The sequence below is a fragment of the Hyaena hyaena genome, unplaced genomic scaffold, assembly GCF_003009895.1.
Source record: "Hyaena hyaena isolate Hyena2069 unplaced genomic scaffold, ASM300989v1 scaffold_242, whole genome shotgun sequence".
In the NCBI taxonomy this organism is placed as follows: Eukaryota; Metazoa; Chordata; class Mammalia; order Carnivora; family Hyaenidae; genus Hyaena; species Hyaena hyaena.
The window spans coordinates 2136528-2147805 of NW_024080869.1; the positions used below are offsets into that span (position 1 = coordinate 2136528).

General features: G+C 44.0%; 1 long non-coding RNA gene across 1 annotated transcript; it reads left to right on the forward strand.

Moving 5' to 3' along the window:
• The first annotated feature begins 4875 nt into the window (after positions 1-4875).
• LOC120239811 lies at positions 4876-8825 on the forward strand. Its single transcript, XR_005530513.1, has 4 exons — positions 4876-5171; positions 5442-5645; positions 6721-6785; positions 8555-8825. It is a non-coding gene; the product is annotated as an uncharacterized LOC120239811 (long non-coding RNA).
• The last annotated feature ends 2453 nt before the right edge of the window (positions 8826-11278 follow it).

An 11278-nucleotide genomic window follows, 5' to 3' on the forward strand; every position in this document is an offset into this window, starting at 1 on the left:
AAAGTTTTAAAGTACACGTTTAAATAGGATTATGGATTGTTATAAAACTTGAAACGTAATTATTTATTTAACCAAGGTGGCAGTAAGGTTTAAAAGGCAAATATGTACGGTTATATAGCTGTGAGTAAAACTTAGCTCCTTTAATATTGAGAAATTTTAACCTTTTTTAAGTAACCAAAGACCCAGTAAAGAAAAATATAGAAACTTTGGTTTTCTAGGGAGACAGTCAAGAAGAAAAAAGAACTTTGCTTACATTGTTTTCATCAAGATCCAAACAACAATCCAAGAAACCTTTGTCGTTTTTAACAGAGAGGAAAGCAGAATTTCAATCTTATAACAGTGTACTTTTTAAAATCCATTTATTATAACATTGTCCTTACAGCACATGAAATTCCTTTCCAAAGGTTTCCCTTCTTGAACCTTTTACAACCTTTATTTATTTTTTTTAAATACAGAGCTGCTTTCCTTATTTCCATCAATCGTAACTACATTTAGCAGAAGAATTTTAACTCTTAGAAACCTTAGCCTCCAGTGAAAACTAAGTAGTGAACACTTGTGAACTGTCTGTTACACCAGAATTTTTCTAGATCTGAACTTTTAAGACATAGGTTTTCCCGGAGTACAATCCTCAATAAAGCACACAGCATATTTACCAACAACCCTAAATATCCTCAGGTTCTGTGCAATGAGAAGCCAAAAGCACAAAACTATGTTAAATAATCATTGCTTTAGTATTTTATCTCATTTGGAAAATACTTAGATACTGATGAATTCAAGCCAGTTTATCATTTAACTTAGCAAGACTTCAAAGTTTCAGGTTACCAAAGCTCTTGATAGCTATCTTAACAATTACTCATGAAAACCTTGAGAGAAACAAAAGTAACCATCATTTCAAGTCATCCCTTTGCTAACAAATTGCAACAGAGAGAATAGGAGCTTAGTTGACCTTTAGCAAATGTTGGTAAAGTTTCACATTTCATGCTGACAACCCCAAAGACATGTCTATCTTAATTAAACCCACAACCTAAAATTCATTTAAACATTGAGTAGGTTCTACCTGTGTCCACTTTGTTCCCCCTTTGTCAATTTTACCTGGGACACTGGTGTGGAATCTCAAGTGGGCAGTGTAAGTCCGAGGGTGTGCTCTTTGCTCTTGACAGTGAAGGGAGTGGGAGGAGCCAGTGGTGCCAGAGGCACCCAGGATGGTATGGGAACGAGTTATGCAGGCAGTACCCAAAGTGGTGGAGAAACAGGAAGAGGGGGAGGGGAAGGCAGAGATGGGAGGTCATCTTCCTGCTGGCAGGAAGGGTGGAGGCAGGTCAAAGCCCAGAGGGCAGAGAAAGAACTTTTCTGATACTGTCAGCTCAGACAGATGACCAGATGCAGTGGGGGTGTTTTTCCCCCACGCACAAGGTGAAACGGGCAGTCCATATTTGGCCAGAGAAAACAGGGAACTTCCCTGAAACAAAAGGAGTTTGGGCAGCTGCTGGAGAATATTCCTTGAAGTTCCTGTCCCAAGGTAGACTCACCAGAGACAATTGGCTCCAATTATCATAACCATTCACCTGGGAAATGAATGAAGAGGAGTTCCCACACTCAGCTAGAGGAACAAAATCTATAAGGAGGAACAAAGGGTGTCAGCATCCCTTTCGTTAGGGATGGCCTGTTTCCTCCAGCAAACTGTGTTTATTCAGAGGAGGCCTGTGTAGACAATAATCCAATATATCAGGAGGGAGTTTATCACCTTAGTGAGTGGCCAAACATATTCTGCAAGAGGCCCTTAGATCGGGGTCCTGATTTAGGGCCATTGAGGCCCAGTCACAGTTCCATTGTCTTGAAAACCAAGATAGTTGCTCTGAAATATTTCCACCTTCCACTGTTCTCTTCAGGCTTCATTTCTTTGTGTCTGGCTTTTCACTTTGGCCCAAACTGGATCGACTATTTATAATGATACAGGGACTGACTGTGGGGTCTGCTCTCTTGACAATGCTGCTTTGTGACACATTGTCCAGTGTTTGTTTGGAAAACTTAGTACACATTTTGTTTCTATCCTACTTGCAAACTGGGAAAAAGAAAAATCTACAGAGAACTTGAAAGGTGCTATTTTAGTAAATGCTTCAGAAGTTTCAGAAGTAAATTCCCTCTATTTCCTGCAGGATTTCCATTAGACACTTTGCTTTGCTTTTGGTGTCTTAGGACATTAGATTTATATGTTATCTACTGAGTGATCTTCTTCTTGGGGCCTAATCCACTAGAGAGAATAGTTTGCTCGGGTTCACCTTCCCGTTAATGACGTTCCTATCAGCAAAGTGAACTTCAAGTCTGAAGAAAATGAAGTGAACCTGAGGTCTGAAGAACAGCCTGTGCAGAAAGAAAATGCTCAGCTGAAGATCCAAAAGAATCAGGTAACAAAACTTACTACCAAAAGTTCTATAAATCAGAGAACTGAACATCATTACTTCCTTGTGAGGTTTCTCTTCCTTAACTTTGGTAAAATACATGCATTAGAACATGCATCAAACATTTAAGTGTACATGTTAGTAGTGCTAAGTAGAGTCACGTTCTTCTATAGTCATTACGTCTTTCTCAAATCTGTCTTAAAGTCAGGAGATACCAGTGAACACATCAAGGATTTGATTCAGGGAGTCTTGACAAGAGGGAAGAAAGCCACATTTGGTAGAATGAGTTTGCTCTGGGAAGGTAAAAAGTGGCTTCCTGCCTTTGGAATCCTATCTTTTCTCCGAATCTCTCTCCTCATGGCCACACTCGTGGGAATGGGTTCACACACTCAAGTAAACTATTTTATGCTTCACAGGTAGCAAAAGGGACCTGGGAGACAACTGTGATGGGCTGAGGTGTGTGAAAGGCAAAGGAGCCCGAATGGGAAACACTGAAGAAGAATGCAGACGCTCTTGATGGAATGTGTGGACGGAGACAGAGTTACAGAAGAGTAAGACTTTCAGGAAATAATCGTTACAAAGACTGTTGTAAGAACGACTGTGTGAGACAATGGGGATAATTATACTTTCTTGAGCACATTTAACACCAACCATACTTTTACCATAGTAATCAGTCAAGGATTGTGTTTCTCCCCTCTGCCTTGATTTCTGTGATATGCATCTTCCTTAATTTTGTGGAAACCTCAGGGTTCATTTTCATTGTCCTTTACATTTCCATCCCATCATAGCAACATGACTGCCATATGTCTATAATTTGTTGTTAAAGACTACACATTGGGTAAGAAATATTTGGAGAAAAATCCAGGTGTACTATGATGGTATCTTGCAGTAGATGAGATGGGAGCTTACGTCTGATCAGAGATCAGGGCTGTCAGCAGTACTGAACCCTGTGAAATCAGTTTTCCTTCCCTTCCCTTCCCTTCCCTTCCCTTCCCTTCCCTTCCCTTCCCTTCCCTTCCTTTCCCTTCCCTTCCCTAGCCTTCCCTAGCCTTCCCTAGCCTTCCCTAGCCTTCCCTAGCCATTGCTACCCTTTCCTACCCTTCCTTTCCCTGCAATCCTTTTCAGGAGACAAGATTCTGAAGGTGGGACAAGTCACATCATTTTCTTTTTGTCAATGTATTTTGCATTCTTCTCAACTGGTGTCTTTGGGGCAGGTGGCAGGAGTTCCCTTGTGAACTGTAGAAATGTCCATTTGTAACACTGTACAGTGTTAACGACACCATGTCCAAGAAAAATATCTCTATGGCAGTGTCATGGCCCCAGCCTTGATTGAAAATTCAAGGTTCTTGGGAGAAACCAGACAAGTCAGGAACCCCTGTTTCATCCTTATGTGTTTAGTTGTGATGAGTTGGTCCGGCTTGGTTTTGTACATTGAAATGACATACACTTAGGCAGTCCCAATCAGAAGAGCCTGAGCCTGGGTTAGGGCGCTTAGTGCCTCTCATGTGGGCTTTTTATGTTTATGTGATGCATCGATGAGTCGGCATAGAGAAGCTCAGAGTTGCCAATGCTGGAGCTTGAGTTTGTGTAGTCCTTTTTGGGAGGGTGCATCAGTGTTTCCCCCTGTTGTGTTTGGAGATCTGTGTGTTTACAGGGAAGGGGAGAAGAGACATTTGAGTCCTGCCTTCAGATTCTGGGGAGGGAAGAAAAGCAGAATTTCACATGGGCTACCAGGTGATGTATGTTTCCTTCCCCTCATAGGAAGCTGGGACTGAAAGAACAGGAGCAGGTAGAAGGGGAGAAGGAGCTGTCAGCCTCAGAGGAGAAACTGAAATTAGCTGCAGAAGAGCTACGGAACTACAAGTGAGTCCAGCTCCTACCAGCAGCAGCTCACACACGCCTGTTGGATCACTTTGAAACTTTGTACAGTGCTTAGACCCAAGTAGCACACAATATCCAGAAACATTCAGGAGACATTTATTTATATAGAGACTTCAAGAAAAATGTGACCTTTTCCAGATGTTAAGTGAAAAATATTAATTTAAACATGTTAAGTCACTAAAGATTTCATGATCCCAATGCCAGCCAGACTTTGTGGAAATGTGGTTCCCGAACATGTTTCTGGAGGTGCTGGAAATTATCATAAACCCCAGGAAGCGGTTTGGTGGATGACGAATCACATCAACAAGTATGACCATCCCATTTGAGAGACTCCCTTGCTGTAGCCATGAGAAATATGATAAGGATCTAAGGAAAAGAAGACTTGAACTTTATGATGAAAGATACCCATTGCAGAATTATCAGTGGTAATCAATAACAGGGAGTTGTCACCTCTGGTAAGGAGACCGTGTCAATGCAGAGCCCCACTGGAATTGAAAATAATAAATACAAGATGATGTAGCGATACCTTTGGGCTTTCTGTACTCTCCTTCTCATGTGAAATGTGTCTTATAAGACTTGACCATGTGTATGAGAGTTCATTTCTTACAATGAAAACCTGGGCCAATTACTGTCACCCTCAACATGGTGATTCATCTGATGAAAGCAATCGTCACTCCCAGGAGAAGAGTAGAAGAAACACAAGAAGAGCTGCAGCAGTCAGAGCTCACCTTTGGAAACCAGGTAGCCTGCGCTCAGCCCGGTAGTTCCTGAGTCCTTCAGCACCTAACGCAGATGATCATAATGGGCCACTGAATCTCTCCACGTGCGTTTTCATTAATGTGCTGGCTCTTTCAGATTGCTCTTTGTGAGAAGGCGGCTCAGGACAACTAGGTAAGAACGTTTTCCTCTTCTCTTCTTGTGCACACTCTGCCACAGCTGAACGTGGACATGTTTCTCTCTCCCAGCTCAGGGCTTGTGATCTGGAGAGTGCGGTGGTGGAGCAGAGCAGGGAGGTTGCTTACTTGAAATGCAGGGACAGGATTTTGACATATGTCTTGTAAAGGGCATCGTGAGGTTTTTAAAAAGACTAAATTGTTTGGTGTTGAGTGGAGTCCTCGGCGTGGTAACTCTTGGTGAAACAAATTCATCTCGATCTTGCAGAATGGAAGTCATCCGAAGACCGAGGCTTCCAGAGGAATCCAGGAGGCACAAACCAAGGTCAGGAGGACCTGCCAGGGAGATCCCTCCATGGAGAGGTAAGGAGCACGTTGTGAAATGCAGTAGCTTAACTTCTGTGGCAACATCCACACAATCGGCTTCTGGTTCAGTGGATGTCATTGTTCGGTCTCCTACAAACAATCCCAGGTGGTTACTAGAGGGCACAGATTGTCTCACAGTGGTGACAGGACACTGTTTGTCGCAGATGGCCCCAGCCAGCAGGGCTCTTTGGGTCTGTCCCTTGTGAGTGGTGGGTCTCAAGCCCCTCCAGCATCTCTGGGTCCCCGTGCAACTTCCCGGTTCCATGTAACTGGAGAGTGGGTGCTAGAACGGATGTGGGTCAGCCCCCTTTCCACCTCGAGACAATGTTGAAGTATTTTTCTTTCGTTTCAGATTAATAACATGAACAATGGCATGAATTAGAGGCTGTATGTCCTGATTAGCTTATTGGTTTGCCTTTTGGATAAATATTCCACGGAAAATCTGCTTTTTATAAAGAAAGCAGACATTTCTTTCCTCTCTTTGGAGGTCCCTTTATTCTTTAAAAAGTTTTTCTTGTGTATTGGGAACTATAGTACCCCATTAGTAAAGTAAATCCTATGACGTTTCACTCCTCTAATGTTATTTTATTAGTGTGACTCTAACACTTTGCAAATCATTCCACGTAGAATTAACCTCTCCCTTTCTCACTATTGTAGTATTAGTCTCTTCAAGGCAGTTTCTGTTCACGAATACTTATATAACCCCTTGTCAGATACATAAGGCAGTTTCTATACACAGTAAGACATTTGAAAAGTCCCACCCATGCCTTGTAGAAAAGGACAGTGTGCTGTTCATGCTGACAGTTACTGACATTATACTAAGCTATACTTCCTTCAATTTTTAATCTGTGATAAATTGTCATTTCCCATGATGTGTATTAGGAAACCTTCTTTTAGTGTCGATTTCCAATGAATTGAGCCCTGACCTGTCCACAGTTGGTTGCTTATCAAATATGCAACCAACGCCTTCTGGTGCCTTCCTCAAGGCTCCTCTGGAGTCCCAAGGGTTCACCTGTGCCACGTGGGAAACCCTCTGTGTCTGGAAGTGGACCTGGTAGGAAGCAGAGTAAGATGGTGGAGGAAGGCAAGGATTTTTTTTTTTGTGGGGGGGGGGGGGTTTCATCCAGTCTATGCAAGCCAGGATAAACCTCCTTCCCTTCTCTGGCTTCTATCCAATGCAGAACCTGGTGCAGCTTCCATGAGGAGCAACAGCCCTGTCCCTACTTTGGACACACAGAAGTTCAAGGTAAATGATGTGACCATTTTCGTTTGTAACTCTCTCTGGAAACTTTTCTCTCTTTATACAGCAATCTCTCCTGGTCTTGTCTCTAGTTTGTGTGTTCGGAGGTATATCTATGGTGTTATTTACTTTACAAAGAGTAAAACTCTTGCCCAAGAGCCTATGTTTTTAGCTTGTCATCCGTGCTAGTTCTAAGAGCTCTCTGTTCTTAGCTTGTCATCCTTGGTAGTGCCTCCAGAAGCCGTAAGTGTTTAGAGGCTGAGGACCACAGGACAGTCACAGTGTGATTGTGGAACTAACATGAGGAGGATGGCATCTCGCTCCACACTTACATCTCCTGGGCTGGCTCACTTCTTCCAGACCTCCTTTCATAGGAATGTTCCTGGGAAAGAAAACATTATTGTTGTTTTACTCCTTTTCTGTCCAGAGTTAGTCATTAAGGTGTTTACATCCGTTGTAATCCTCACTAACTGAAAAACATGAAAAGCCCAACTTTCTGAGAGGTGCTTAGCAATTTTGAATGCTCTTATTCAAAGTTTATTTCGTTCCAAATATCATAATTCATCACTTTTCCCATCTCTTTGGGGAAATGCACTTTTGCTGAGTCACAGCAGCTGTTCAAGTAGTAAAAATATTATGAGTTATCTGGGAAGACACATTCGCAGTAGAAAACATACACTAGAACTGAAAGAATAGAGAGTGAAAGTCAGGTCTGATGTGCCAGTTTCTGGAAAAGAGCTGATGCCATGTTCATGTAACCGGGCTCTTCTTTGGCCTGTGTAATTGTTATAGCTGGCATCTCCTATTGATACCTTATCTGTCTTTTCCACTTTGATATCAGAACATATTCATTTTAGTCCTGTCATTTCAAATTCCTAACATGTTTTTCCACTGGGCAAAATTAGTCTATATGTCATAGTGTATGTAAAATTCAGCATTCCCTGTGAATTTACATGCATCTATAACTTTTCCTGTAGGTGGCACTGTTTCTGCGGAAAACACTTTCCCAATTCCCCTGGGGGGGCTCCAGGGATGTCATCTCCCCATAGATCTTTGTGGCTTAGGGCAGCGTGTCCAGAGGGGGAGTGAGGTGAGCAGAGACTGCCAGCAGGACCTTGCAGGCAGAGCTGGTATCAACTCCTGCTTCACCTTTCGTAAGCCATTTACCCTCCTTCCTCTTAGAGCCTGTTTCCTTACATTAGAGCAGGGTGGCCATACTTATCTTGCAGAGTTCTGAGAATCAGAGCTCGGGCATGAAAGGCCTGCAGAAGGTTCTCACTTGTCTCCTGGTTAAACCACTCATAAAAATTAACTGGAGATGGATGTAAATGAATGATATGAAACCATAATTCCCCGTCCTTATTTCTGCACCTAATATGCCAAAATGGAGCCATTGAGGTGGTAAAGAACTGGGTGGAGAGTAGTCCTGGAAATAGATGACTGTGTGTGTGGAAGAGACATTCTTTAGGAGTCTGGAATTATCTTCTCTGATCTAGGACTGGCCGCTTCCTTCCCTACATTTGCAGACACAGCCGGTACTGCTCATGCTGCCAGCAATGCACCGCCTTGGCTCCTCAAACTCCTAGAAGCTCTAGGTTAGATCCAGTGGGAAGGGTAGAGTTTTGTGATATGAGGCTTCCCTGTTGAAACCAGGCAGAGGGGAGGGAGAAAGGCAACTGTTCCTGCTTCATAGGGGGTCAGCTATGTTACTGTTGGTGTTGGATTTTCGACCTTTTACCCTAATACATCTCAAAAGTTTAATCTCTGTCCTGCAGGTCAACGTGGCTGCAAGAGCATTTCCTCCTTTCCCAGAAGTGCCCTCCATGCCATACCCCATGGGCTACCCTTTATCACCATTCATGGGCTCTAGGCCACCCCCCGCCCCCCACCCTGGTGGCCTCTGGGACCTCACCGTCCACCTTCACCTGCACCATCTGGAAAGATGATCTAAACAGTATGAGTAGACTCATGAAACACGTTGCATCTTTTTTCTTGTTGAGTCTTTGGAGAAAATGCAGTGCTGGCACCACAGGCCTTTCAGGTCAGCCTGACTGAGGACGTCGTAATGTTTTTCAAGTTTCTCAGGACATGCAGGAAATGGGTTGTCATTTCCACACCTTGAGCTGGGCAGCACGTGTCTCTTACAGGGAAGGAAAGAGGCCTTATCCAGGCTGACAGACACAGCACTCCCTTGTACAGAAACCATGTGCTGGGCTCTCTGAGGGATGAGACACACCCCTAACTTTATTTCTAGCTAGTTGACACCAGAGCTGTTCACACTTGCTTGCTTAGTTATAAAAACACCTGAGTCAGGGCTAAGTGGAACCTTCCTCAAGGGACAGGGTCAGGTCTCCCTCTTCTCCTCAAGGGTCACCTAAGGCACGTGGAAATCCCTTCTGCCCCTGGTAAGGGACCAGAGAGTGGGAAAGAGTTGAATATAATCATGGGGGGGGGAGGGGGGGTTCTTCTGCAGTCTATGCAAGTCAGAATCAACCTCCATCCACCTCTGGGCTTTATGAGACCCAGGCTATGGTGCATCTCTCATGGGGAACATCAGTTGTATCCCTAACAAGGGCGCACAGAAAGACAAGGTAAAATCTGTTGCCCTTTTCAGTTGTAATGATTTCTGGAAACTTCTATCTGGCCTTGTCTGGTTTTCTATGTCCTATGGTGTCTTTGCCATTTTCTCTACTTTTCCTCAAAAGCCTCCAGTCTTCCCCATGTTAAGATCATCATGTTAGTTGGCTCCTCTGGAAGCCACAAGTGCGTGGAGGCTGAGGACCATATGGCTCTCACTTTGTGTTTGTGGAAGTAACTTGAGGAGGACAACACTTCACTGCACACTCAAGTCTTCTGGTGCAGCTGACTCTTTCTGCACCTACTTTACACAGGATTATTGTTATTCTTTTAATTTTTTTCTGTTTCAGTGTAAGGGATGAACTTGTTCAGAATGTCTACTATCAGCCTCATGACTGGAAAAGATGAAAACTCTTTCCATCTTTATATTGTGTGCTTTGTGCAGTGCTGACTGTTCTGAGATCAATTTCAGAATTCATCACTGTTCCCTCTGTGTTGGTAAATGTGCGATAGAGAATTTCTCCACTTGTCCCCTACGTGAAAACACTCTGAATTCTCAGAAGTGGCACGTGTACTACAAAATGTAATCTGGAACTGCAGTCGTGAAGGGAGAGAATGAGGGATTCCCTGCGGAGCCAGTACCTCACGGAGTCGTTCAGTGTGTTTATATGAGTAGGTTCTCTTGTGTTCGGGAGCTGTGGTAACTGGTACGCTGTCTCATGATACTTTATGGGAGTTTTACACCTGAAATCAAGATATGTTTATGTTCATTCCTTTATTTAGAATTTCCACTTCTCTTTCACAGTGGCACAAAATAGCTCTCCAATTCCTATTGTACTTAAAATCCAAATTACCTGGGGCGCCTGGGTGGCTCAGTCAGTTGAGTGTCCAGCTTTAGCTCAGGTCATGATCTCGCAGTTTGTGGGTTCAAGCCCCACGTCAGGCTCTGTGCTGACAGCTCAGAGCCTGGAGTCTGTCTTCGGATTCTGTGTCTCCCTCTCCTGCTCACGCTGTCTCTTTCTCTCAGAAATAAACTTTTTTTTAAAAAATCCGAATTACCTGTGAATTAAGATAAACATACCTGAGACCAATGAACGTGAACAGGTAATATATTTCAGAAACCCCATTTCCAGTCCCCCTGCTAGACTCCCAGATTCCCCATCTCCTCAGAGGTCTCTGTGGTCTTGCAGAGAAGATGCTTTGTCAGGGAGGGAAGCAGAGTGAGGACAGACATCAGCAAGCAGGCCGAGCTTTGACCCTCGCGTGGCTCTGAATCTCTGTGTGGTGCTGGGCTTTTGATTCCTTCATGTTCTGCCTGTTCTCAATGTGCAAAGGAAAAGTCTGCAGATGTGATGCAGGAGGACACCAGAGGGGTCCTGGACATAGATGTCCCCCTCACAAGAATATGTTCCTTTATTAGAGTAGTATTACTGCCATCAGTCTTCTCTAACAGGTTGCCTTGGCTTTCTGCGTTTGCTAACATGGGCAGTGACATGTGGTGGCAGTAGTTTCTCCTCATGGCATCTGGTGCCTTCAGACTGTAGTTGGGACCTCATGGGAGGGGAGAGTTTTCTGGCACTGATGCTCTGTTCTTCTAGCACCTATGGTGGAACAAGGGGCCTGGTGCTGTCACCTGCCATATTGTGTTTAGCTCCTGGTGGACATTTCTGCTTCTGTCATACAAACATACCTGTCCCTTGTGTTCTGTAGGTCCCTATGGATACAAGAGGACCTCCCCCTTTACCAGGACCGCTCTGCAGGCCTTTCCCCACAGACTCCCCTTTTATCACCGTTCATAGGCTCTATAAGCCACCTGTAGCTCCCTGGTGTCCTTGGGACGGCACCTACTACCTCCACCTCGACTATTTGTAAGATGATCTGAACAGTAGGAGTTCACTTGTTCAGCATGTCAGGTGTGTCTT